Source organism: Phacochoerus africanus, chromosome 7 (assembly GCF_016906955.1).
Source record: "Phacochoerus africanus isolate WHEZ1 chromosome 7, ROS_Pafr_v1, whole genome shotgun sequence".
Lineage (NCBI taxonomy): Eukaryota > Metazoa > Chordata > Mammalia > Artiodactyla > Suidae > Phacochoerus > Phacochoerus africanus.
The window spans coordinates 99,351,069-99,376,902 of NC_062550.1; the positions used below are offsets into that span (position 1 = coordinate 99,351,069).

At 35.5% G+C, this 25,834-nt stretch overlaps 1 protein-coding gene across 1 annotated transcript in view; it reads left to right on the top strand.

Moving 5' to 3' along the window:
* The window catches only part of MGAT4C (MGAT4 family member C), a 723,824-nt gene that overhangs the window by 160,948 nt on the left and 537,042 nt on the right, over positions 1 to 25,834 (top strand). The window lies entirely within an intron of this gene.

Below are 25,834 nucleotides of genomic sequence, written 5' to 3' on the forward strand. Positions count from 1 at the left end.
ACCAAAAAATTTGCCTTTCAAAGTATACAATTCAGTGACTGTTGGTATATTCACAAATCTGTACAACCATCATACTAATTCCGGAATATTTCATCAGCTCAAAAAGAGACCCAGTACCCCTAATTTCCTCCTTCTACTAAGCCTATTGAATCACTAAATTACTTTCTGTACCTGTGGATTTACCTATTCTAAGCATTTCATACAAATACAATCATACAATAATTAACTTTTTTATCTGGCTTCTTTCATTTAGTATGATTCCAAATTTTGTCCATGTTGTAGTATATCTCAATATTTCATTCTGTTTTTAATTTAATATATCCCCATCGTGTGGACATACTACATTTTGTTTGTCCATTCAATTAAGGGACAGTGTTCTCTCTACTTTAGGCTATGAATAACTCAGTTATAAATATTCCTGTGCAAGTTTTTTGCTTATACGTTTTCAGTTCTCTTGGGTGACTACTTAAAAGTCCAGTGTTGGGTCATATGGTAATGTTGCATTGAAGCTTTTGACAACTACAAATGCATTTTTCAAAGTTCCTGCACTATTTTATATTCCTAGCAGTAATGAATGAAGGTTCCAGTTTCTCCACATCCTCATCATGTTATTTTCTGTATTTTTTTTTTTGTCTTTTCTGTCCTTTTTTAGGGCCGCACCTACGGCATATGGCGGTTCCCAGGCTAGGAGTCTAATTGGAGCTCAGCCACCAGCCTATGCCAGAGCCACAGCAACGCCAAATCAGAGCCGTGTCTGCGACCTACACCATGGCTCACCGCAGCCCGGGATCCTCGACCCACTGAGCGAGGCCAGGGATTGAACCCGCAACCTTATGGTTCCTAGTCGGATTCATTTCTGCTGTGCCATGATGGGAACTCCAATTTTCTGTATTTTTGATTACAGCCATTCTAGTGAGTGTGCGGTATCCCATAGATATACACATAGATATAGTGATATAGAGATACATATGATACACATATATTTTAAAACATTAAAAAATGTTTAGTGTTGCCAAACCAACAATGATATGATGAGCAATGTCATGAAAGATGAAAAGGGAGAGGAATAAAGAAAAACACATGAGGTTGAATATCAAGAGTTTAAATAATGTCTGTAATGTCAAATTTGCAATAACTGCATAACCAGGTCTTCTGACACCTTTATAAATGTCCTACAGCAGTGCTTTTAATTTCAACTTAATTTGTAAAATCCTCTCCGGTTTTGGGAGGGGGGGGCAAATACTAGAGGTTTCCATGTTTAATTCAACCAACATTCAGAATATTATTTTTTCATGTTGTATTCTAACCAAAAATATTTCATTATTACTGAATTAGCTCTTCTCCTAATTTTTTCATAGCTCTCTAACTCTACCTTTTGAGTTTCTTTCTATGGAGTGTTGTCAGTGGGCAAGGCTGATGAAGCAAAGTATATTCATGTACATTTGGTCATGAGGATATCAGCAAAAGGCATGAAAAACAAGTACCCAAGACGTTCTTTAGCTTGAACTGTGAACAAATTTCTTTTCATCCATATCTCAAATTCTTGTCTATATAATCTCAGATCACTTTTTTTCCACAGCACTTATTTGTCATCTCCATATCAATTCTCTCTCTTTTTTGTAGTGAAAATAATGACAGAACGATACACTTTCTTTATCATTCACATATTATTCTATTTTTAAGTAGCTTGTAAAACAAGATGTGTTCTTCTGGATCCAAACAAGTCCTTGTGGATAGAATCTTTTATTGACTGAATACCTGTTATTTTATCAAAATTGTCTTTAATTTAAAACATGCAAAATATTTCCAATGAAATATGACCATGTATAGAATAACTGACAGTTTTCTTTACTATATATCATTTAAACAAATAATTTATCTTTATTTATATATTAACCTCCCTCAGCAATCAGGTATATCTGTGATTTACAAATTATTCTTTTTGTGAGGGTTACATGTTTCTCTTTGCTCTCACCAGATATTTTCTGCTGATTTGCTGATTACCTACTTGTCCTTCTGTCTTTATCATAGCAGTCTTATTCCCAGCTAGGCATGGTTGCATATAGAGTTTTGTAATACTTCTTCATTCTGTTTCAGGAAAGCAGTCAAAATCAGTATTGTCATGAACACCAGTGTAAAATTGTAAAACTAAAATGGAAACAACAATCACAAGAAAAATTTTTTTAAACAAAAGCTCAAAAAAAACCCAAACAAAATCAATGCTGTCATTATCTCTCCTCATAGATCAATGCTTCACCTTAGATTTCTTGAAACTTAGTGTTTTAAGCAGTTTGAAATCACTCTCTATTTTAAGAGTTCTAATGTTTGACATGTTTCTATATAAGCTTTATTTAATCAAAATAAGTCCAGTGTTTATTTCTATAGCTAGTTATACTGTTAGTGGGTTTAACTTGAGAATAAATGGTGATGTGTGGTTGTTCAAAGCAGTCCTAGTAGAATATAAAATACTTTACATAAAGTGAGTAAAGCAGAGTTCCCATTGAGACTCAGCAGGTAAGAAGCCCACGTTGTCTCTGTGAGGATGTGGGTTTTGATCCCTGTTCTTGCTCCGTGCGTCAAGGATCTGACATTGATGAAAGGAGCAGCGTAGGCCCCATATGCAGCTCAGATCTGGTGTTGTTGTGGTTCTGGAAGAGGCCTTAGCTGCAGGCCTGATTCAGCCTCTAGCCTAGCTTGGGAACTTCTATATACCATAAAAACAAAATAAAATTTATAAAATTTTAAAAATAAAGTGAAAGCTGTCTTTTTTGAATAATTAAAAATGGGAGAGAATGGAGCAGAGCTAAATGAAAATGGGTTAACCATAAATGACATTTATTTGAAAAAATAATTGTAATTATATATAGCTAGGATTTTATTGAGTAGAATGTCAAAATATGTAATATATCTGGCAAATTCCCTCACCAGTTGATCTATGAGCAAATTATTTTTATATTATTGGTGTTGCTAAATTTTCTATTTTAGTGTTGGAAAATTTTAGTTACCCAAACCAGTCAAAACTAAAGTTAAACAATTAGAAAATGTTAATAGCTATTGGATCCCTATTATGCAATATTATTTATTTGATTTTCCCCAGATGTGTTGAAAACTTTTAAATGAGCATATAATATACAGACCTCCATCATGAGCACTGTTACACCAAATGATAATAAAATTATTCTGTTTATATTAGTTTAATCTGATACAACAACAGTTCTGGAGATTGGGAAGTCCAAATCAAAGTGCTAGCAGATGTAGTGTCTGCTAAGATCCTGCTTCCTTGTTTGGTCTAATTAAACCAAATCATCCATTTCAGTACCATTTTAAAGGTACTAGCCCTGCTCAGCCACTTGCCTTATCTACTCAGGAACCAAAATCAAACCACCAAAATCAAACACTTCACCTAAGGCCTATATCCATCTTAACCTGCTCTAGTACAATAATCTACCAAAATTTTACCTGTCAAGCAAAACATCTATAAATTTTGACCTTCATAGGATTTTTCAATTAAAAAAAAAAAGTTATATAACTTTTTCCACCCCTAAAATGAAGGCTGGTGATATAGAAAAAAAGTTGAAATAGTTGGGTAAGTTAATCAAAAGTATTTTACACAGTTGTTAAACCCTTGAAGAATCAACTGTGAGGAGGGTAATGAGATACTAAAATTGGGGACTGTCTATTCTACTTATTATTGTAGTATACAGACAAATTGTTTTCTGATAGCCAGGGAGTGAAATTAATCTTAAAAGTTTGGAAGGAAGCGTGGTTTCTATACACACAAAATTTTAACTGTAATTCATTTATAAAAGACCTGAAATTTCAGTAGATTCATTTAAGATTTCATTTGTATTTTCTAAATGTTGCCTTAGACAATTAATGTTGTTGGCAAACAAATATAAGTAAATCCTGAACAAAGGCACATAGAAGATTGAAACACAGAAATTGTCTTTTCTTTTTCAATTCTATTGCTAGGAAATTCAAATCCCATTTTGCCTTTACATGATTATGCATGGAATTATTTTTCATGATGTTGCTTCAAGGATACCTACTGTATTCAACTGGTGCCTGATGGCTTGGTTTTAGTGATAGCATTATGAAATATAGTCAACTACACTGGCAATATAAAAATTTTTAAATTCATGAATAAAATAGTTTAAAATTGATGGAAGCTCAAAAGACAGTAGAATTGGCTTATAACTATATAAAGATTCAACAGCTTAAATAACAAAAGAAAAAAGGAGATTATTTAAGTTGTAATTGCTAGAAACATGTAGTCATTTTTAAAAATTCATCTAGGAGTTCCTGTTCTGGCTCAGCGGAAACGAATCTGACTAGCATCCATGAGGACGCAGATTAGATCCCTGGCCTTGCTCAGTGGGTTAAGGATCCGGTATTGCTGTGGCTGTGGTATTGGCCAGTAGCTACAGCTCTGATTCGATTCCTAGCCTGGGAACCTCCCTATGCCATGGATGTGGCCCTAAAAAGACAAAAATAAAAAATAAATAAAAATTCATTTATTCAATTTATTCATTTTAAAAAATTTATTTTGTAGTTATTTTTGTGTTATTTTTTCCAGTTTTTTGAGATATAATTGGCTCTAGTAATTTATTTTTTACTTTTTGGACTACTTTAGTGCTTACTGGGTCTATTTGAATTTTGGAAAATCCTGAAATGTATGACTATTTTGGGAAACTCCTATGCCGTAGGCATGGTAACTTAAATAATAGAAAGTAATTATTATAGTTTTGGAGGCTGGGAAGCCCAATATCAAGGTGTTGGTCAGTTTGGTTTCTTCTGGATTGCCAGGTGGCTTCTTTCTCTCTGTGTGCTCACATGGCCTTTCCTCATTGCAAAAAAATAAGTAAAAAAATAAAAATAAAAAATAAATTTTAAAAAAGGAAGCTGTCTGGTTCTCTTATTTTAAAGGCACTAATACCATCATGAGAATCCGAGTTCATGACCTCAACTAACTCTAGTTAAGTCCCCATCTCTAAATGCCATCCCAATGGGAATTAGTACTTTAACATTTGAATTTTGAAGGAAAACAGCAGTCAGGGACTCTGTGTATGCTAACGTCACTTGGAGGGATATGAACAAATATCCTGGATGATATCAGAAAGGCTTTCTCATAAGGAAACTGCTGATTAACAGAGCTCTCTAAACTGAACTGGCATTTTCAGGAAGTTACTGGTGTCATGAAACAAGAGTCTACTGCATCCCTCAAGCCCACTTCCATTTCCTCCTGATATTTAATTCCTGCCAAAGTATATGCAGTCATCCCCTTCATTTGATTCTTTTTCAGAGTCAAAGCAAAATGTAGGTGATTTATAGATGGGAGTAATAAGATGATTAATGAAGAAGGCACAGAAAAAAGTTGAATAAAATGTAAATCTGCTTAAAAGGTCAAACTCAGTACTCTCTGTCTGTGTTTGCTATATACGCTGAAGTTAATCATCCACTAATGGTACAACTTCTTAGTTGGTCAGGAAAAAAAAAAAGTCCTATGACATAGAGTCAAAATTGGGAAATTTTTGTAGTCTGATCAGACCAAGGTTTATTTAGACTATGTGGATAAGATCTGTCTACTCCTATGGGAAGAAGTGCTAGTGACTGAAATAGTTTTTGGTAGATTATGACTTAATAGGATTTGTGGGGAAAACATTTACTAAGATTTAAAAGTCATTGATCACATGATCATAAATAAAATCTAGGTGCCATTCATTGTAGCTGGCCTGAGGAATCTCAACAAGTTCTATCTAATATATCTGCAAATTAAGTAGTGAGAAGGAGATAAGTGTCATAAGGCAGAGAGAGACCTGAGAAGATTTCTGTTTTAGAAATGGAGCTCCATGGTGGGAGCAGGAAGCTTTAAAAATCTTGTCTAATTATAATCTCAAAATTTGCTGCTACTTGTCTGGAATGCAAACATTAAAATAATCCTGGTTATCCACCCAGGGAGGATTTTCATTATGTTAACAGAAATGGAATCAGAATTGTATACTACGAAATCCTAGATTACCAAGCTAAAAAAAATGTTATGAAAAAGGTATAGAGTTTATAGAGTACTTTAAAAAGAAAGTATAGTTTATAGTATGTCTTCCTAGCAGTTTCAGTAGCCCGGATAAATATTTATGTTCAACATTCAATTAGTAGGAATAACCCAGATTGTAGAAGATCAGAGTCTAACGCCTGAAGCAATTAGTGATCTGTAATTCATGCACGCTACTTTGCCACTCATTTCTTTACGGGACCATCCTTTTATCATCAGGGGTTATGACCCCAGAAGTATTTTGGAATATAATCACTTAAACTTGACCTATTGTGTAAAATCCTCTTTCAGTCTGGTACAGGGGTCAAAAAAGGGGATATTTCTGGAAAGGAAATATCTTTAATAATGACCGATCCTTGTTGTGGGCAAATTACTTATATGTTGAATACACTGATAGTGGTGTAATTATGGATATATTATAGAAATAATGAGTCCACTGAAATAAGTATTTTATAATACTGACTGTGTAACTGATTTACATTGATAACTTGAAATGGTAAACCCTAGCTTTCTAAAATATAGGAAACAATTTTCCGAGTTACACGTGATTGAAGATAAAGTCACAAATTAACAAGTCAGTCTACTTGCTGAAAATAATACATGTTCTTACAAAAAAGGAGAACACATTTTTCAGTTGATTAAACAATATGAAACCCTAAAAGAGAATGGAAAACTGCAGTGTATTTACCTATGAATGTTTTCCCTAATCTAATTACCCCACTGAGTATTTCATGTGGGTATTGACATAGTAATAAAAAATATTTGGGATGTTATTGGGGATATTGTCTTTATTGTAGAAGGCTGATAAAGAAAAGCATCTGATGAATTAATATGATATCTATGGGAAATTGCAAGCCAAGAGATGTATGTAAGTGTTGGATTTCAGCGGAACAGAGACTTACTACTAATTATGAAGGAATCCTAGAGAAAACCTCTGAGCTAGTCACCTACAATTGAATCTAGGCTACTGTACTTGCTTAGAATGGTACTGATACTTGCACAGACATATTACCATGCTGATAAGAGTGATGGATGTGAATATTCCTAGAGAAGGGTACATTCGCATTATATTATTATAATTGATGTATGGTTGCAGGCAGACAGTGGTGGAATTTCTCTTTTTTTTTATTTTAATTTTTTTAATTTTCCCACTGTACAGCAAGGGGGTCAGGTTATCCTTACATGTATACATTACAATTACATTTTTCCCCCACCCTTTCTTCTGTTGCAGCATTACTGTTTAGACAAAGTTCTCAATGCTACCCAGCAGGATCTCCTTGTAAATCTCTTCTAAGTTGTGTTTGAGAAGCCCAAGCTCCCGATCCCTCCCACTCCCTCCCCCTCCCATCAGGCAGCCACAAGTCTCTTCTCCAAGTCCATGATTTTCTTTTCTGAGGAGATGTTCATTTGTGCTGGATATTAGATTCCAGTTATAAGTGGTATCATATGGGATTTGTCTTTGTCTTTCTGGCTCATTTCACTCAGTATGAGATTCTCTAGTTCCATCCATGTTGCTGCAAATGGCATTATGTCATTCTTTTTTATGGCTGAGTAGTATTCCATTGTGTATATATACCACCTCTTCCGAATCCAATCCTCTGTTGATGGACATTTGGGTTGTTTCCATGTCCTGGCTATTGTGAATAGTGCTGCAATGAACATGCGGGTGCACGTGTCTCTTTTAAGTAGAGTTTTGTCCGGATAGATGCCCAAGAGTGGGATTGTGGGGTCATGTGGAAGTTCTATGTATAGATTTCTAAGGTATCTGCAAACTGTTCTCCATAGTGGCTGTACCAGTTTACATTCCCACCAACAGTGGAGGAGGGTTCCCTTTTCTCCACAGCCCCTCCAGCACTTGTTATTTGTGGACTTATTAATGATGGCCATTCTGACTGGTGTGAGGTGGTATCTCATGGTAGTTTTGATTTGCATTTCTCTTATAATCAGCAATGTTGAACATTTTTTCATGTGTTTGTTGGCCATCTGTATATCTTCTTTGGAGAACAGTCTATTCAGGTCTTGTGCCCATTTTTCCATTGATTGATTGGTTTTTTTGCTGTTGGGTTGGAATTTCTCTATGCCCTCATTGCCTGGGAGTAGCCACAGAGATTTATCCCTCTCTTTCTACTTGACCAGTCAAAAGATGGACTAGGTCTTGACTGTTATGAACTTGGAAAATTGACATTTCATTTATGAGGGATATCAAAAAGTAGAGAATGGTATCATAAGCTGGGAGTGTGCTGTGGTGTCTACTGTGCTGTATAGTCTCCCTGTTCGTAAGATAAATTATTGTACCTTTTACTCGTATGAAAGACATTTGTTTAATTTATCTCTCAATTGGTGTTTTTTCATTAGTCATCATCATCCGAGTGATAATAATTTAAATGCATAAGGAGAGAGCCAGTGCCTGCTGGCCCAAAAAAGTAAAACTCTTAGAGAGACCATAAGGAAATTTTTTAAGACAGGCTAACGGTTCAAACAACTGATTCATAAAGTAATCAGAGGTATATGTAGAGAGTAGAAATTTTTTCTAGGTAACAACAGCACTAGGAGCTAAGAGGTAGAAATATTAAGAGTGTGTTTTTTCCAAACAGGATTATAAACTTTTACCAGTATTAATTAATTTAATCCTCATGTACTAGACACGGTCTAAGGTGAACCCTGAGGAGTCACATGTTTACATAATCTCCTTCCCTTTACGGTGGGCAGGCAGAACCTGTGACTCACCACTAGCCAAAAGGTATAGCAAAAGTATGGGATATTACTCCCGTGATTATTTTAACTCAGAAAAGGTTCCATCTTAGCAGACAGGGATAAGAGATCCTCTAGATGGCCTCGAAGAAGTAAGTTATATTATCAGAGGGCCCAAGAAAGCACTTCCCATAAATAACTGAGAGCAGTTCCAGGATGAGAGTCAGCAGGAAAACAAGGACGTCAGTCTCACAACACAAGGCAGGGAATTCACCTAACCCTCACATGGGCTTTGAAGAAGACATCAAACTCCAGAGAGGGATGCAGCTTGGCCAAAATCTTGATTGCAGCTTAGGTGATCCTGAACCTATGTCCAGACTCCTGACTTACAGAAGCTATTAGATAATAAATACATGTTGTTTTAATTTGATAAATTTGAAATAATGTGTTACAAAACAATAGATAATTAATGCATTTTAAAAGAATCCCATGAATTCAGTATTATTCTTACTATTCCAGATATTACTGAAGTATATTTGATTAAATAATTTAACATAGCCAGTAAGTTTTGCAACTAGGATCTGTATGCAGGTAACACCTAATACAAAGAAGATGAGCATGGGTGTCTATAATCCTGACTTAGCATATGGAAAACTAGGAAATTCACCATTAAAGAGTCAGAACTGCTGTTAGGCCATAAATCTATTCTGTCCTATGAATGACTGTTCAGAGTTTGCCAATTCTCAATATGGCTGTTGAGAATACATCCTTATTTTTTATATCCCCATATATATGTACAATAAACTCCTTTTAATAAAGGTTAACCAGAAAATATTTCTTCCCCTATCCTTTTTGCACCTCAGTGACTTAGCGATATCTATGGGAAGGTACATTTGACTACTGCCCATTACAACAGGAGAAAACACCTTGGATAAAGTGAAGAAACTCACACATGATATAGGAATTACAGGGCATCTTAATGATCTAGAAATTTCAGTTCATCCCTAAGCTTCTAAGATACACTCCTAGCATTATGGCTAGATAACACAATGTGATTTAATTTTAAAGCCTAGTTTACCCTATGGGTTTTAGGTAAGGATAACATTTTGAGACAAGCACAGTAAGAGTAAAACTAAATTACTTCAAATTTAAATACCCACTTAGCATTTTTCAAATGCAACTAAACTGTCACAATATTCTATAGCACAAAGCTAAAATCCTGACAGGGATTTTGCATTAAGTTACTATAACTAATTATACTTGAGACTATTGGCAGTTTCACTGCATCCTAAAGGGGAAAATTCAGAGTGAATTTTATTATTTTTTTAATAATGAGTATTTGAGAGGATTGTTGTCAAAGTATGCTGCTCTTCACTTAAAAATGTGTGACCAACTTTGAGACTTAGAAAATGCTGAGAGTATAGTCTAGCCTAGTCTAGTCTAGCTAGTCTAGTCTAGCCTAGTCTAGTCTAGTCTAGTGTGAAGTCAGGGAGCCTGATTCCTCCAGCTCCATTCTTCTTTCTCAGGATAGTTTTGGCTGTTCTGGGTCTTTTGCGCTTCCAAACAAACTTTAAAATATTTTGTTTTAGTTCTGTGAAAATGCCTTTTGTAATTTGATAGGGATTGCATTGACTCTGTAGATTGCTTTGGGTAGTGTAGTCATTTTGATAATATTGTTCCTTCCAATCCAAGAGCATGGTATGTCTTTCCATCTGTTTGTGTCATATTTGATTTCTTTCATCAACATCTTAAAGTTTTCAGAGTATAGCTTTTTTGTCTATTTAGGGAATATTCCTAGGAATTTGTGTGTGTGTGTGTGTGTGTGTGTGTGTGTGTGTGTGGTGATGGTAAATGGATTTGTTTCCATAATTTCTCTTTTTGATTTTTCATTGCTAGTATTTAGAAATGCAGTTGAGGAGTTCCTGTCATGGCTTAGCAGTTAACGAACCTGACTGGCATCCATGAGGATGCAGGTTCGATCCCTGGCCTTGCTCAATGGATTAAGGATCTGGCATTGCCATGAGCTGTTGTGTAGGTTGCAGATGCGTCTTGGATCCTGCGTTGCTGTAGCCCTGGTGTAGGCTGGCGGCTACAGCTCCGATTGGACCCCTAGCCTAGGAACCTCCATGTGCTGCAGGTGCGGCCCTAAAAAGACAGAAAGACCAAAAAAAAAAAAAAAGAAAGAAACGCAGTTGATTTCTGTATATTAATTTTGTATCCTTGCAACTTTACCAAATTCATTGATGAGCTCTAACAGTTTTCTAACAGTGCGTATGGGATTTTCTAGATATAATATCATGTTATTTGCAAACAGTGATAGTTTTACTTCTTCCTTTCCAATTTGGATCACTTTTATTTATTTTTTTTCCTTTTCTGATTGCCATGGCTGGGACTTCCAAAACTATGTTGAATAGTAATGACAAGAGTGAATGTCCTTGTCTTTTTCCTGGTCTTGGGAATTCTTTCAGCTTTTCACCGTTGAGAATGATGTTAGCTATGGGTTTCTCATACATGGGCTTTATTATGTTGGGGTAGGTTCCCTCTCTGCCCACTTTCTGAAGGGTTTTTGTCATAAATGGGTGTTGGATTTTGTCAAAAGTTTTTCTGCATTTATTGAGAGGATCACATTTTCTTTTTTTATTCTTCAGTTTGTTAATGTGGTGTCTCACACTGATGGATTTGTAGATATTGAAAAATGCTTGCATCCCTGGGATAAATCCTGCTTGATCATGATGTACAATCCTTTTAATGTATTGTTGGATTTGGTTTGCTAGTATTTTGTTGAGGATTTTTGCATCTATGTTCATCAGTGATATTGGCCTATAATTTTCTTTTTTTTGTGGTATCTTTGTCTGGTTTTGGTATCAGGGTGATGGTGGCCTCATAGAATGAGTTTGAGAGTGTTCCTTCATCTGCAATTTTTTGGAATAGTTTCAGAAGGATAGGTGTTAACTCTTCCCTAAATTTTTTATAGAATTTGCCTGTGAAGCCAACTGGTTCTGGACTTTGTCTGGAAGCATTTAATCACAGTTTCAATTTCAATTCTTGTGATTGGTCCATTCATCTTTTCTATCTCTTCTTGGTGTAGTCTTGGAAGACTACACCTTTCTGAGAATTTGTCTGTTTCTTCGAGGTTGTCCATTTCATTGGCATATAATTTCTTGTAGTAGTATCTTATAATACTTTGTATTCCTGTGAAGTCCATTTTAACTTCTCCTTTTTCATTTCTAATTTCATTGATTTGAATCCTCTCTCTTTTTCTCTTGATGAGTCTGGCTAAGGGTATATCAGTTTTGTCAATCTTTTCAAAGAACCATATTTTAGTTTCATTGACCTTTTCTATGGTTTTCTTCATTCCTATTTTATTTCTGCTCTGATCTTTTTTTTTTTGTCTTTTTTTTGTCTTTGTTGTTGTTGTTGTTGTTGTTGCTATTTCTTGGGCCACTCCCTCGGCATATGGAGGTTCCCAGGCCAGGGGTCGAATCGGAGCTGTAGCCACCGGCCTACGCCAGAGCCACAGCAACGCAGGATCCGAGCCGCATCTGCAACCTACACCACAGCTCACGGCAACGCCGGATCGTTAACCCACTGAGCAAGGGCAGGGACCGAACCCGCAACCTCATGGTTCCTAGTCGGATTCGTTAACCACTGCGGCACGACGGGAACTCCTCTGCTCTGATCTTTATGATTTCTTTCCTTCTGCTGAATTTGGCTTTTGTCTGTTCTTCTTTCTCTAGTTGCTTTAGGTGTAAAGTTAGGTTATTTATTTGAGATTTTTCTTGTTTTCTCAAGTAGGCTTGTATTGTTATAAACTTCCCTCTTAGAACTGCCTTTGTGCATCCCATAGATTTTGGATTGTTGTGTCTTTGTTGTCACTTGCTTCTAGGTATCTTTTAATTTCCTCTTTGATTTCTTCAGTGATACCTTGGTTAGTAGTATGTTGTTTTGTCTCCAAGTGTTTGTGTTTTTTTGCAGTTTTTTTCTTGTTGATTTCTAGTCTTACAGTGTTGTGGACAGAAAAGTTTCTTGATATGATTTCAATTTTATTAAATTTACAGAATGTGATCTATCCTAGAGAACATTCCTTATTTGAGAAGAAATTATTCTGCTGCTTTTGGATGGAATATTCTGTAAATATCTATTAAGTTCATATGGTCGTCATTTAAGGCCCGTGTTTCCTTGTTGATTTTCTGTCTGGATGATTTGTCCATTGTTGTGAGTAGGGTGTTAAAGTACCCTCCTATTATTGTGTTATTGTCAATTTCTCCTTTTACTGCTCTAAGCAGTCGCCTTATATATCGACGTGATCCTATGTTGGGTCCATATATATTTACAATTGTTATATCTTCTTGGATTGATCCTTTGATCATTATGGAATACCCTTCTTGGTCTTTAGAACTTTCTTTATTTTAAGGTATACTTTGTCTAATATGATAGTCCAGCTTTCTTTTGATTTCCTTTCATATGGAATATTTTCTTCCATCTTCTCACTTTCAGTTTGTATGTGTCCGTAGAACTGAAGTGGGTCTCTTGAAGACAGCATATATATATCTTGTTTTGTATCCATTCGGTCATCTTTGTCTTTTGGTTGGGGCATTTAGTCCATTTACATTTAAGGTAATTATTGATATTTATGTTCTTATTGCCATTTTGTTAATTGTTGTGGCTTTGTTTTTGTTGGTCTTTTTCTTCCCTTATTCTCTTGTGGTTTGATGACTATCTTTAATGTTGTGTTTGGATAGCTTTTTCTTTTTTATGTGTGTATCTGTTGTAGATTTTTGCTTTGCAGTCACCAAGAAGTTTAGATATGGGAGACTATATATATATTCAAGATTGTTTTAAGTTGCTAGTTTCTTAATTTTAAATGCATCTCCAGCATCCTACTTTTGTACCTCCCTCTTCTCACAATTTCTGGTTTTTGTAGCATATTTGTGTATGCATTTTTTTCCTACCTTTACTGGTCAGTCTTGTCATTTATAATATTTTTTTGTTGTTGTTTCTAGTTGTGGACTTTTCGTTTCCACCTAGAGAAGTTCCTTTAGTGTTTGTTGTAAAGCTGGTTTAATAGTGCTGAATTCTCTTAGCTTTTGCTTATCTGTAAAGCTTTTCATTTCTCCTTCAAGTTCGAATGAGAGGCTTGCTGGGCAAAGTAATCTTGATTGGAGGTTTTCACCTTTCATCACTTTAAGTGTATCATGCCACTCCCTTCTGGCCTTCAGCGTTTCTGCTGAAAAATCTGCTGATAACCTTATCGGGGATCCCTTGTATGTTATTTGTTTCTTTTCCCTATCTACTTTCAATATTTTATTTCTGTTTTTAATTTTGGGCAGTTGATTAATATGTGTCTTAGGGTGTTCCTCCTTGGGTTTATTTCATATGGTGTTTACTGTGCTTCCTGGATTTGAATGAGTTATTCCTCTTCTATGTTATGGAAGTTCTCATTTTTCTCTGGCTCTTTCTCTCTCTCTTCTCCTCTGGCATGTTAGTGTGGTTAATTTTGTCCAAGAGTTCTTTTAGACGGTTTTCATTTCTTTTCAATCATTTTCCTCTTTTCTGTTCTGCATCAGTGATTTCCATCAGTCTGTCTTCCACCTCACTTATTTGTTCTCTGCCTCCTGTATTCTGCTGTTGATTCCTTCTAGTGAATTTATTTCACTTATTGTAATTTACATCTCTGCTTGCTTAATCTTTAAATCTTCTATTTCTTTGCTCAGTGTTTCTTGTAATTTATCAATATTTGTCTCCAGTATATTTCCAAGATCTTGAATCCTCTTTACTATCATTAATCTAAAATCTTTTACATGGAGGTTGGTAATCTCCAGATCACTTATTTCTTTTGCTGTTTTTTTTTTTTTTCTTCTTATTCCTTTATCTGAGTCATAACTCTGTGCCTTTTCATTTTGGATAGTTTTTTGTGTGGTCTCCTTTTTCCAGGCAATAGGGTCATAGCCTCTCTTGCTTCTGGTGTCTTTTAGGGGTCGAATTGGAGCTGTAGCTGCTGGCCTATTCCATAGCCACATCAAAGTAGGATCCAAGACATGTATGCAACCTACACCACAGCTCATAGCAACACCAGATCCTTTACCCACTGAGCAAGGCCAGTAATCAAACCTGCATCCTTATGGACACTAGTAGAGCTCATTTACCACTGGACCACGACAGGGACTCCAGCAATGTTATTATTAATAGGCTAGAGAAGTCAGGAGATGAAGAAAGTCTAAAAAGGACCAATCAATAGTTTAGCTACATGAAAGTGAAACACAGATATGGAAATAATGTGTAGCTGCTAAGAAGACTATATTAGATTCTTAAAATAATTGTGTAAGTACTAGTTCTACCTAAACTATGATGCAAATCTATTAAACAACTGGCTAAGACTGAGACGGATTGTGGGGGTAAAATGATAAATACCAACTTCCTTTCAGAGTTTGCTTGGCCTTCATTTATTACCAAGTTTTAACCAACAAGCCAACGCATTTCAGACCATAAGGAGAAGCAGGTACTTTAAATAACATGGCTATGACTATTTTGAAATTTACTTATTTAATCAGTTAATTTTGTTTTATTATTTGTTAAGATTAATATCTATCTTCTCCAGTGGCATGTTGCCAATAGTTGAGCACAATGTTACATGTTTTTGAGAAGAAAGCTTTTTGTAGGTGACCTAGAATTGAAAGACTAGTGTTCTCGTGCTTGTCTTTTAAACATCTATTTCCCTGCCTGAATGGTTTGTAATATCAAAAATTGATAGATGTGTATATACCTATGTTTACTTTTCTCTCCCTGGGCTTTTGTATGTCCAAAGGTCGTGACAGATATTTTGAAGAGAAAACTGTTTTCATTGAACTTGAAGAAAAAGAAAAAAATTTCCTGTCAACTTAGAAAGCCAGTTCACACAAAAAACATACAGCAATAAATGAGTTTCTGTTCAGTGTAAAATTTCATTTTTAACAAGATTATTACTGTTTTTAGTATTCAAACACGATCAAAACTGAAATAATACTTTTTGAGATCATCATGCAGTAACTCTTGTATGAACTGAGCTTGTGAAATAGACACATAAATATCAAAATTCGCTCTTTCTCATTTTCCTTGCTCACATGGATACAACAATGATAATTCAATAGTTATTTATGTTTACAGATATTTAATTATATTTATGCTGCTTTTAATTTTAGCAAGTTTCACTATAAGAAATGTTCTAATAAATTATGAATTTTTCTAATTAAGAACCATTCTTTGCCAAAGATAGGTATCTACTCAACAATCCAAAATATAACTGAAAATAAGTGATTTATTTCAAGTACATCAGGAGTTCTTAAGACTGGACTTAGTCATTATAAATCAGGCACCCAAGTCTCCCAAGCTGGTAGTTACAAACACTGATACCATACTCTAAATCCTGTCAAATCATTACTCTTGTTCTCTGTTAATAATAATATCAGGTCTCCATAATTACCATTTTAGGTATTCTATGCATATTTTCATTCATGAAGTACATTGGGACTAAGAACTTAAATAACACAACTAACTAGAATTATGTAGACATTTTGTAAGTTTTTTACTGGAAAAGCTCTTGTAAGACCAAGTTAAATAAAACATTTCAGGCATATTTTATACTTCTGTAATTGTGTAAGAATCTCTCTCAATAGTGTATTTTATTATCACTATTTTTATTTTTATTCATTCCCTACCTGCACTTTTCTCTAACCATACTAAATGTGATCTATTCTAGTTTCAACTATAGTGTTTTGCATTAATTTTAGAAAATACTGAGATTATATACATTTGGAAAAATGCAAAATTTAATTCCTCTAGCAATCTCACAGAGCTATGGATTTGATAATGTGACTTGTGATTCTCTAGTTTTTCATGTCTCAAAATTGCATAAAATCTAACAGGATTAGTGGTTTCTGAAAATAACTTGGGAGTTCCCATTGTGGTTCAGTGGGTTAAGAACCTAACATAGAGTCCTTGAGGATTCAGGTTCAATCCTCGGGCTCACTCAGTGGGTTAAGGATCCAGTGTCACCACAAGTTGAGATATAGGCTGCAGGTGTGGCTTAAATCTGTCATTGCTGTGGCTGTGGTGTAGGCTGGCAGCTGCAGCTCTGACTCAACCACTAGGCCCAGGAACTTCCATATGTCACTGGTGTAGTCCTAAAAATAAATAAATAAATATATAAAAATAGTTTGGTCATTGATACTTCATCTCTGTTTAAAATAGAGTCGATGTTTTTCTTTCAAATCTATAATGTTAATTTATTGAACATTCCTCCAATATTAAAAACATACCAAGCTAATTTTCTCTTAAAATCATACAGCTTGGGGAGGTTCCATTGTGGCACAGTGGATTATGTATTCAGTTGTAGAGCCTTGGGTCACTGTGAATGTGTGAATTCAGTTCTCAGACCTGTGCAGTAGGTTAAAGTATCCAGCCTTGGCATAGCTGCTGCATAGGTTGTAGCTGTGAATGGGATTCATTTTACCTGGCCCAGAAACTTCCATATGCCACAGGAGCAGCCATAAATTACAAAAAATAAATGCATAGCTTGGCCTCTCAGGAAGCATGATAGAAGACGAGGAGTTGAACTTGAGTACTGTTAGTTCTCTTTATTGCCTTGAGGAAATGTGGAGCACGGCATAGAGTTTTCAGTGGTATCTGTTCAGAATTAGACTTAGAAAAAGGAATTGGTTGTGGGGCCAAACTGCGTTAGTCTGTTTAAACACCTTATCTGTTGCTACTTTATAAATATTACACATTAACTTATTATTATTATTATATGCAAATAATTATTTCACAAGTTTGATACTTTTTAAGGTGGAAAAATAGGAATTATTTTAGACTCCCTTCTTTTACCTTTTTTTATTACTCCCTTTTTACTTCGATTCCATCTTAGAGGCTGCTTACCACAACAGCATTATTTTTTTTTTGGCTCTACCCAAGGCATGTGGAAGTGCCCAGCCCAGGGATCATTTCCAAACCACAGTTGTGACTTATGTCACAGCTGCAGCAACACCAGATCCCTAACCTCCTGCACCACAGCAGGAATTCCCACAGCAGCATTAGTTTAGGCATGCTATAGAAGACCTGACCCATTCACTACAGAATAGCCAATTATAATAACCATGGCAATTATTTGTGTCAGAATTTACAACCAGGAAATATTCCCTGGTTTCTAACAATCTGATCTAGATTTTACATCATGGTCAATATAAATCTTTGATCTAATTATGCTTCTTCTCTGTTGTCTATTAAGGAAATTCAAAGCTTAATCTGTGGTTGCTTTTTAGTAATGGTGGAGGATATTAGGGCATACATTTTGTGTACTAAAATCATCTTAATTTTTACTGATTATTGTATTTGTTTATCCCTTTGCACTAATCTCTTCATGTGTCTTTTTACATTGTATCTCTATATGTCTTTCATTTCATGTCTAAACCAAGGTTAATAATTATAAAAGAAAGTTAAAAAAAACTCCTTACTATATTTTAAATTTATATCTTTACTTTGATTGATCCTTAGTTTGTCTTTGTTAGACCTTTTATCTATAATGTGGTATGTTGCTTTATATACTTCGTGCGTACATATATATATATATACACACACACACACACATATGTGTATGTGTGTGTGTTTTTGTGTAAGACTGTGTAATACTGAATCTAGAATACAGAATTTTTTCATTCTATTGAAAATCATACAAAAGATTTTATTTAGCACCTCTTTACGGTGCTTCTAGTTACAATATTTGTAGGACCTCTGAAATATGCTTTGTTAAAATGTTGAGAAGGTTTTTTAAGTACATACTTTAAAAAGTCATATTTCAAGACTATGTTTTCTGACAGCTGTGAAATAACAATGTAATTGCATCATAACTGTGAAATACAACTTTTTCTTTCTTGTAGAAAGTGGATATTTTGCCAATTCTGACATGTGTACAGCAGCTTCAGGGCATATCATATTTCCTGATTAATTAAATTCCACTATCTTCCTTGTCAGATTCATCACCACCTTATCCAAAAGTTAAGTAGATTAAATACATAAAACAAAAGTAGGTAGTTTGAAAAATACAAGTATACTTTCTTGTGTGATTATACATTTAGAGGCAGCATATATAGAAAAATGTACGTTAAGTAATTTTATAATAACCATTTTGATGATTAATTTTTCTTTTCTCATCAACAGTTGTAATAGACAGCAGAGGTTTCATATGAATTGGTAGAATCCTCCTCAAATACTAGTTTAAAAGCATCCAATTATCCCCAAATGACTCTTTTAATTTAGAAATATTACTGTGGAAGTTCAAATTTTTAAATATCAATGCAGGGGGAGAGTATGTAATTAATCCTTTTAGAAAAAAAAACAGCTTTAGTTACAAATTGTGCATTTGTAAGTTTGGTCATGTTATCATGAAAGAAATATAAATGCATTGATTCATAAAATCTAATTCACTTGATAAGCACTTTAAATTGAAGCAGAGGACATTAGTTACAGCAGGTTTTGTAGTTACGTAAGATCTTTTTGGGATTATAATAAAAGACAGTAACTTTTGTGAGCAGACTTTATGTTATAGTCAAGCTTTTCTTCTCAAAAAAGTTTAATTTTTTTAATATGGTATATCTACCTTTTGATTCAGTCTTTGTCTTCTTTAGAACCTAAGAGTGAATCTTTTTTCTTGGCCTCAAAAACTAAAGAAAAAGATAAATATATATAAGGCATCTAACGAGCATGAAAAACAGGAGAAAATGTGTAGCCCACTACAAGGAAGGATAGTTAAGCCAAGGGTTTGAATATGTGTGTGATTCATCTTGGCTGAGGAAGATGGAGGCTAATGGAAGCATTCTAGTCATGGACACTAGCATAACTAAAGAAATGCAAATCCTAAGTATTATAAGGCATTCAGGTAACTGCAAGATCTTCAGTATAAATACAGGATAAAATATGGGATGTGAGATAGTAGAAGATGAGGTTAATTGGAGAAATGAAGAGAGGCTTTAAGATGAGCTGTCCAGCAGTTTGAAATATATACTGAGGCCATAAGTTCTTAAAACTTAGAGATCTGGAGTTCCCTTCGTGGCACAGTAGAAATGAATCTGACTAGGAACCATGAGGTTGTGGGTTCGATCCCCGGTCTCGCTCAGTGGGTTAAGGATCCGGCATTGCCATGAGCTGTGGTGTAGGTCACAGACGCAGCTCGGATCTGGCATTACCATGGCTCTGGCTTAGGATGGCAGCTGTAGCTCCGATTAGACCCCTAGCCTTGGAACCTCCATATGCTATGATGGGTGTGGCCCTAAAAAAAAGCAAAAACAGAAAAAAACTTAGAGATTTTCCAAGTTACCAAAGGCCTTTAAACAAATGACATTTTTACATCGCAATTTCCCACATAAATCAAAAATGCTAAATTAATTTCTTAAAATGTATTTTAAAATTTAAAAATCTATACGCATCAAATTGTCCTAATAAAACCTAAGAATTTAAAATATTATTTCCTGACCACTGAGGAATTAATATAGCCATTGAAAATTGCATTTAAAATGGTACAGTTTACACATTGCTGCTATAATAGAAAATCTACATTTAAAGTAAATGCTATAAATAAATTGTAACAATAAATGAATTTGTTGAGAGGACTCGGGAAATAAAAAGCAGTTTCCTATATGGAGCCATTATCAGTTGAGAAATAGTGAAGAAACTTGCGATAGAGGAGAACGAGGACTGTTGAAGCAGTTGGTGGGTGAGTTGCTGAAGGTGACATCCGGAGGAGGCGGTGATGAAGGAGAAATTTCAGGCAAATATCAGACCCACAAGAACTGACATAGTTTCTTTCCCTATAGTCATCCTCTCTAAGTTACTTCTATGGAGACACCAGAATAGCAGGCTCCGCATGCTGCTTCTCAAGCAAGGGTCCTTACCCAAGTCAGCCACTTCTGACCCTTGTATCATGGCTCCAGTGGAAAAAGTCTCTGCTCCGTCTCCTCTCCACATCGGTTGTGCAAGGCCTTCTCCGAGTCCGAGTCTCTTCCTACACCATCTTCCTTCTTTCCCTTCCTCCTCCCAATCACACCTACCAGACCTGCCTTGTGTTGTGATGGTCCCTTTACTTTATAGATGTTTCGGTTATTCCCTGGTTGTCTGCTTCCTGGAGAATCTGAACCATCATGGTAAGAGACATCATACGATGTTTAAAAGAGAACTTTTCATCATGTAGCTGAGGCACTTGAGGCGTTGTTTAGCATTATGTTTGATAATCCACCCATTCCTTAATAGTACCTATATGACACCTGTGGTTTGACCGTGTGCTTGCAAGTCACCATCGTCTCTCTCTTCTTCAGATGAGGATTAGATAGCCTCTCGAGCAAGTGTAGGTAGTAATTTCCTGCATGCGGTTTCAAAGAGCTGTCTGGCGTATTTTCCATCAACTTATTCAAAGTTGATATACCCGTTCAGGAATAATAATTTTCACTCTATCCTCAACCACCTTAACAAAACTTTTTAAATCAACCACAAATTGTGAAGTTAGTTTCTTATATCTCTTGGTGTTCATGTACCAAAAAAAAAAAAAAAAAAAAATTAGGAGTTCCCATCATGGCATAGCAGAAATGAATCTGATTAGAACCATGAGGTTGTGGGTTTGATCCCTGGCCTTGCTCAATGAATTAAGGATCTGGCTTTGCCGTGAGTTGTGGTGTAGGTTGCAGATGCAGCTCGGATCCTGCGTTGCTGTCTGTGGCTGTGGCATAGGCTAGCAGCTGTAGCTCTGATTAGACCCCCTAGCCGGAAAACCTTCATATGCCACAGGAGTCGCCCTTAAAAAAAAAAAAAAATTGCCATACTTGGTTGGTAAATTCTAAAGCCTTTTTTTGTGTGTAAATGTTTCAAAAGATTCTTAGCGAAGCTTCTTTTTGACATCTGCAGCCTAGATCATGTTTTGCATAAATAATTGAGATAGTATATTTTGAGAAATGTGATAACCTCATTGGGTAATAAACATATGGTCCTTGGTTTACAAAGCAGTGTCAAATTTGGAAGGAAAAAATCACATGGATGGTAGGGCTGCATTCCACATTCCTGCATGAACGTTCAGAGGTTAAGCGCAGTGGTTAATGAATCCGACTAGGAACCATGAGATTGCGGGTTCGGTCCCTGCCCTTGCTCAGTGGGTTAACGATCCAGCGTTGCCATGAGCTGTGATGTAGGTTGCAGACGCGGCTCGGATCCCGCGTTGCTGTGGCTCTGGAGCAGGCCAGTGGCTACAGCTCCGATTCGACCCCTAGCCTGGGAACCTCCATATGCCGCGGGAGTGGCCCAAGAAATAGCAAAAAGACAAAAAAAAAAAAAAAAGTTTAGAGCCTACTTTGCAAGGATCAGAAATAAGATTTTACATAATTCTCAAGAATTCTACTTTGTCAAGTAAGCTTTGAGAATTTCCAAGTAACTTTCAATTTTCCTTTGCTCATTGCTTTGAGAAAATATATTCTTCAGAATATACGATAGATTAATTTGGGTTAAACATAATATTATTAACACAAGTACCTGGATAAGTAGATTCAGCTCGATAGAAGATTTAATGACCATGTGAAGATGCTTATCTTTTCCTGAAAGAGAAACCTACCAAAGAATACTGCTTCCAAAACAATCCTGTCTCATCTATAGCAAATTTTTGTTTATCAGTATAGCCACCTCTGATTTTTTTTTTTGGGGGGGGTCTTTTTGCCTTTCCTAGGGCCACTCCCATGGCATATAGAGGTTCCCAGGCTAGGGGTCTAATCAGAGCTATAGCCACCAGCCTACACCAGAGCCACAGCAGCTTGGGATCTGAGCCGCGTCTGCAACCTACACCACAGCTCATGGCAACGCCGGATCCTTCACCCACTGAGCAAGGCCAGGGATCGAACCTGCAACCTCATGGTTCCTAGTCGGGTTCATAAACCACTGAGTCACGACGGGAACTCCTGATTTTTTTTTTTTTTTTAATAATTGGGACAGGAAAATAGCAGTGTCTTCAAAGAGAGTTTATGTAGTTTTTGATGATATAAGTTTTCTTAGTCTGCTCAGGCTGCTTTAACACAATACTGTCTGGTCTAAACAACAGACATTAATTTCTCACAATTCTGGAGGCTGAAAGTCCAAGTCCAGGATCAAGATGCCAACAGTTTTGGTGGGGGGTTATGGCCCTCTTCCTGGTTTACAGATGGTCTACACCTTGCTATGTACTCACATGACTTCCTCTTTGTGCACAAGGATAGGGAGAGGGAGCTCTGATCTCTCATCCTCTTCTCATAACGGCACCAATCTTATCAGGAAGGCACCACTTTCATGTCCTCATCTAATCTAAATACCTCCCAAAGGCTCCCCTTTCAAAAACTATCATGTTGAGGCTTAAGGCTTCAATGTATGAAATTTGAGAAGATAGAAGTCGTCCACCCATAGCATGAGCATAGCTTGAATCTGCTGAACTTCTCAGGCTTGCTTTGAAAGACCGACTTTTTGCCAGTTCATTTTCCTCTGCCGTCTCCTTCCTCTGGAACTTCTCCGACATTGTCATTGTCATCTCAGTCAGCGATGGAGATGAATCCGAGCCCTTGAGTTACCTGTATCGCTATCATTTTATCAATTATTTTGCATGCTTTTCCAAAAAAATATGTTACATTATTGCTTCTTCCTACATGTGAAGGCTAATTCATAAATCTTATTATTTTATTATCTGTACAGTGTACGCTCTGATAATGTGTTCTTCAGCATGCATGCAGTTTCTTTAGTGTGCTCTTTTTTGTTAAAGTATCTTAGCTTTACTTCACGGAAATAAAGCTTTCTCATTTACTTTGCTTTCATTTCCATGTTTTCCTTCATAACCTTTTCAATTCTTTTATGTTCATTGTATAACAGTAGACAAAAACAAAAGCTAAAAATAAAAGACACTGTGGGAAAATGCTGGAGACAAGTGCAGAAAGGTGAGGAAAATCTCCTACTAAGGCCAACATCGTGGTACTTTTATTTCCATCAACATCAGAACAATTAAAGTGCATTTTAAAGGTCTCTGCATAATTCTGAAATTCTTTAAATTGTATTGGGAATATAACTCAAGTTGTTTTTCCTTTTCCACAGATTGTTTCATCTAAAGTGTTGCATTGAATTTAGAGGAAATACTTTTTTTTTCCTACATAAAGTTTAATTAAGAGTTTTGAGAGAAATGTATGTTCTATAAAAATTCAAGCATGTTTTGATAGATTAAAAGTTTAAATCCTACTTATTCTTTTAATTTTCCTATGCTATTAGATCTTTGTTAAGAATTCTCTCTCCTGATAGATCTCTTTTGGGTCTTTTTCCATTATTGACTTCTCATATGACATGATAATTAGGTTCCTATATTTGTCTTACTAATCACAAACAAATTGAATGTGAGGACTAGGTTATTTTTCTTTGTATTCTGATATTTGCTAATTTCATGATAGCAAATTACAGGCAATGTATTAATCTCAATGTCTCTTGAACTGAATATAGAATGCGTAGTAAAGTATTGATGACTTATTGATGTAGCACAGATGCCACAGCTCTTAATCTATTTTAGTCAGCTTTGACATCAGGTGGAATTCAAAGATTGAGAAGGAGTATTCAAGGAGAAGTTAGAATTATGGGTCATGTCAGATAAAAATAACCCCTATAACTGAGGTAGTTATTCAAAAGTCAGCCCTATCTCTAGTTTCACCCTTACATTTTTTTCCTTAAATGTTTCATTTTCATAATAGAGGCTGCAGATGTTAGTAATCCTCATTTAGTCTAACTCCAGGCACCACTGTTCATTGTGGTTTCTGTGAACGTGAAGTAAAGTTGTGCAGAATAGAAGCCCTGTGTGATTAAGAATAATGTCTCTCACTAGTTTTAAATTTTGTTACTGGATATGACGAAGGGAGGCACAAACACTAAAGAGAGGCAAGAGATATTCACCATATTTTTTAAAACAAGGTCAGATTGAATTCAGTATGTCATACACTTTAAAAGGAATTGTTACTATAAGAGATAATTCAACTTCAAACATTTAACAGTAGTTTAATATTTATTTTTACAATCATTGTCTGATATCTCTTGGGTCAAATGTTAGTTCAAAAAAGTAATGATGAAAGTGGTTAAAAAAAATACTAGCTGCTGAGGCATGGGAAGAAGCTTGACTAGACAGAGCATGAAGCAGTGAATATATATGTCTGTTATTATAACAACAAACACGTCATTACACATTTGTCCAAACTCAAAATATACAATAGCAAAAGTGAACCCGAATGTAATCTATGGACTTTGAATGTCAATGTAGCTTCATCCTTGATTTAAAAAAATGTGCTCCTCAGAAGTGTGATGTTGCCAATGAGGGAGGCTGTGCATGTGTGGGGGCAGGAGGTATGTGAAAACTCACTGCGTCTTTCAGTTTTGCTGTGAACTTCTTTATCTGCTCTAAAAAGAAAGCAAGTCTTTAACACAATAAAACATTGTATAACAAGTAGAGGAGAATATAAGAGAACATTTATAATCTTCTGGTACTGAAGATCTTCTTAAAGTAGGTCAGAAGCTATGAATAAAAAAGACTAACAGAGTTGACTATGTAAAAAATTACAAACCTATGTAATGGCCAAAATCCATACTGGCAAGATAAACAAAATTGAAAAGAAAAAAATTGTTAAACATTATTGCCCGTGCAAAATGTACAAAATGTCTACATAATTTAAAGAACATTCTAAAAAATAAAATAATTTAAATATTAATAATGAAATATACACCTGTGTATTCATAATTCAATTTACGGAATAGGAATCCTAAGACTTTTTTGGCTACAACCCATGACAAACAAAAATTCTTGGGTCAGAGATTTGAACCCATGCCATAGCAGTGACCTGAATCACAGCAGTGACCTTAACCTGCTAGGCCACCAGGAACTCCAGAGATCCTAAGACTTTAAAGTTCCTGTATATTCCATCCCAGTCTTAACTAGTTTTCTCCCGAGCAGAGATAACCATTATCCAGAATTTCTTTCTTTTTGTTATAGTGTTACCAAAATGAAATTTCCCTATAAATATGTTAACTCATTATTTAAAACTGTTA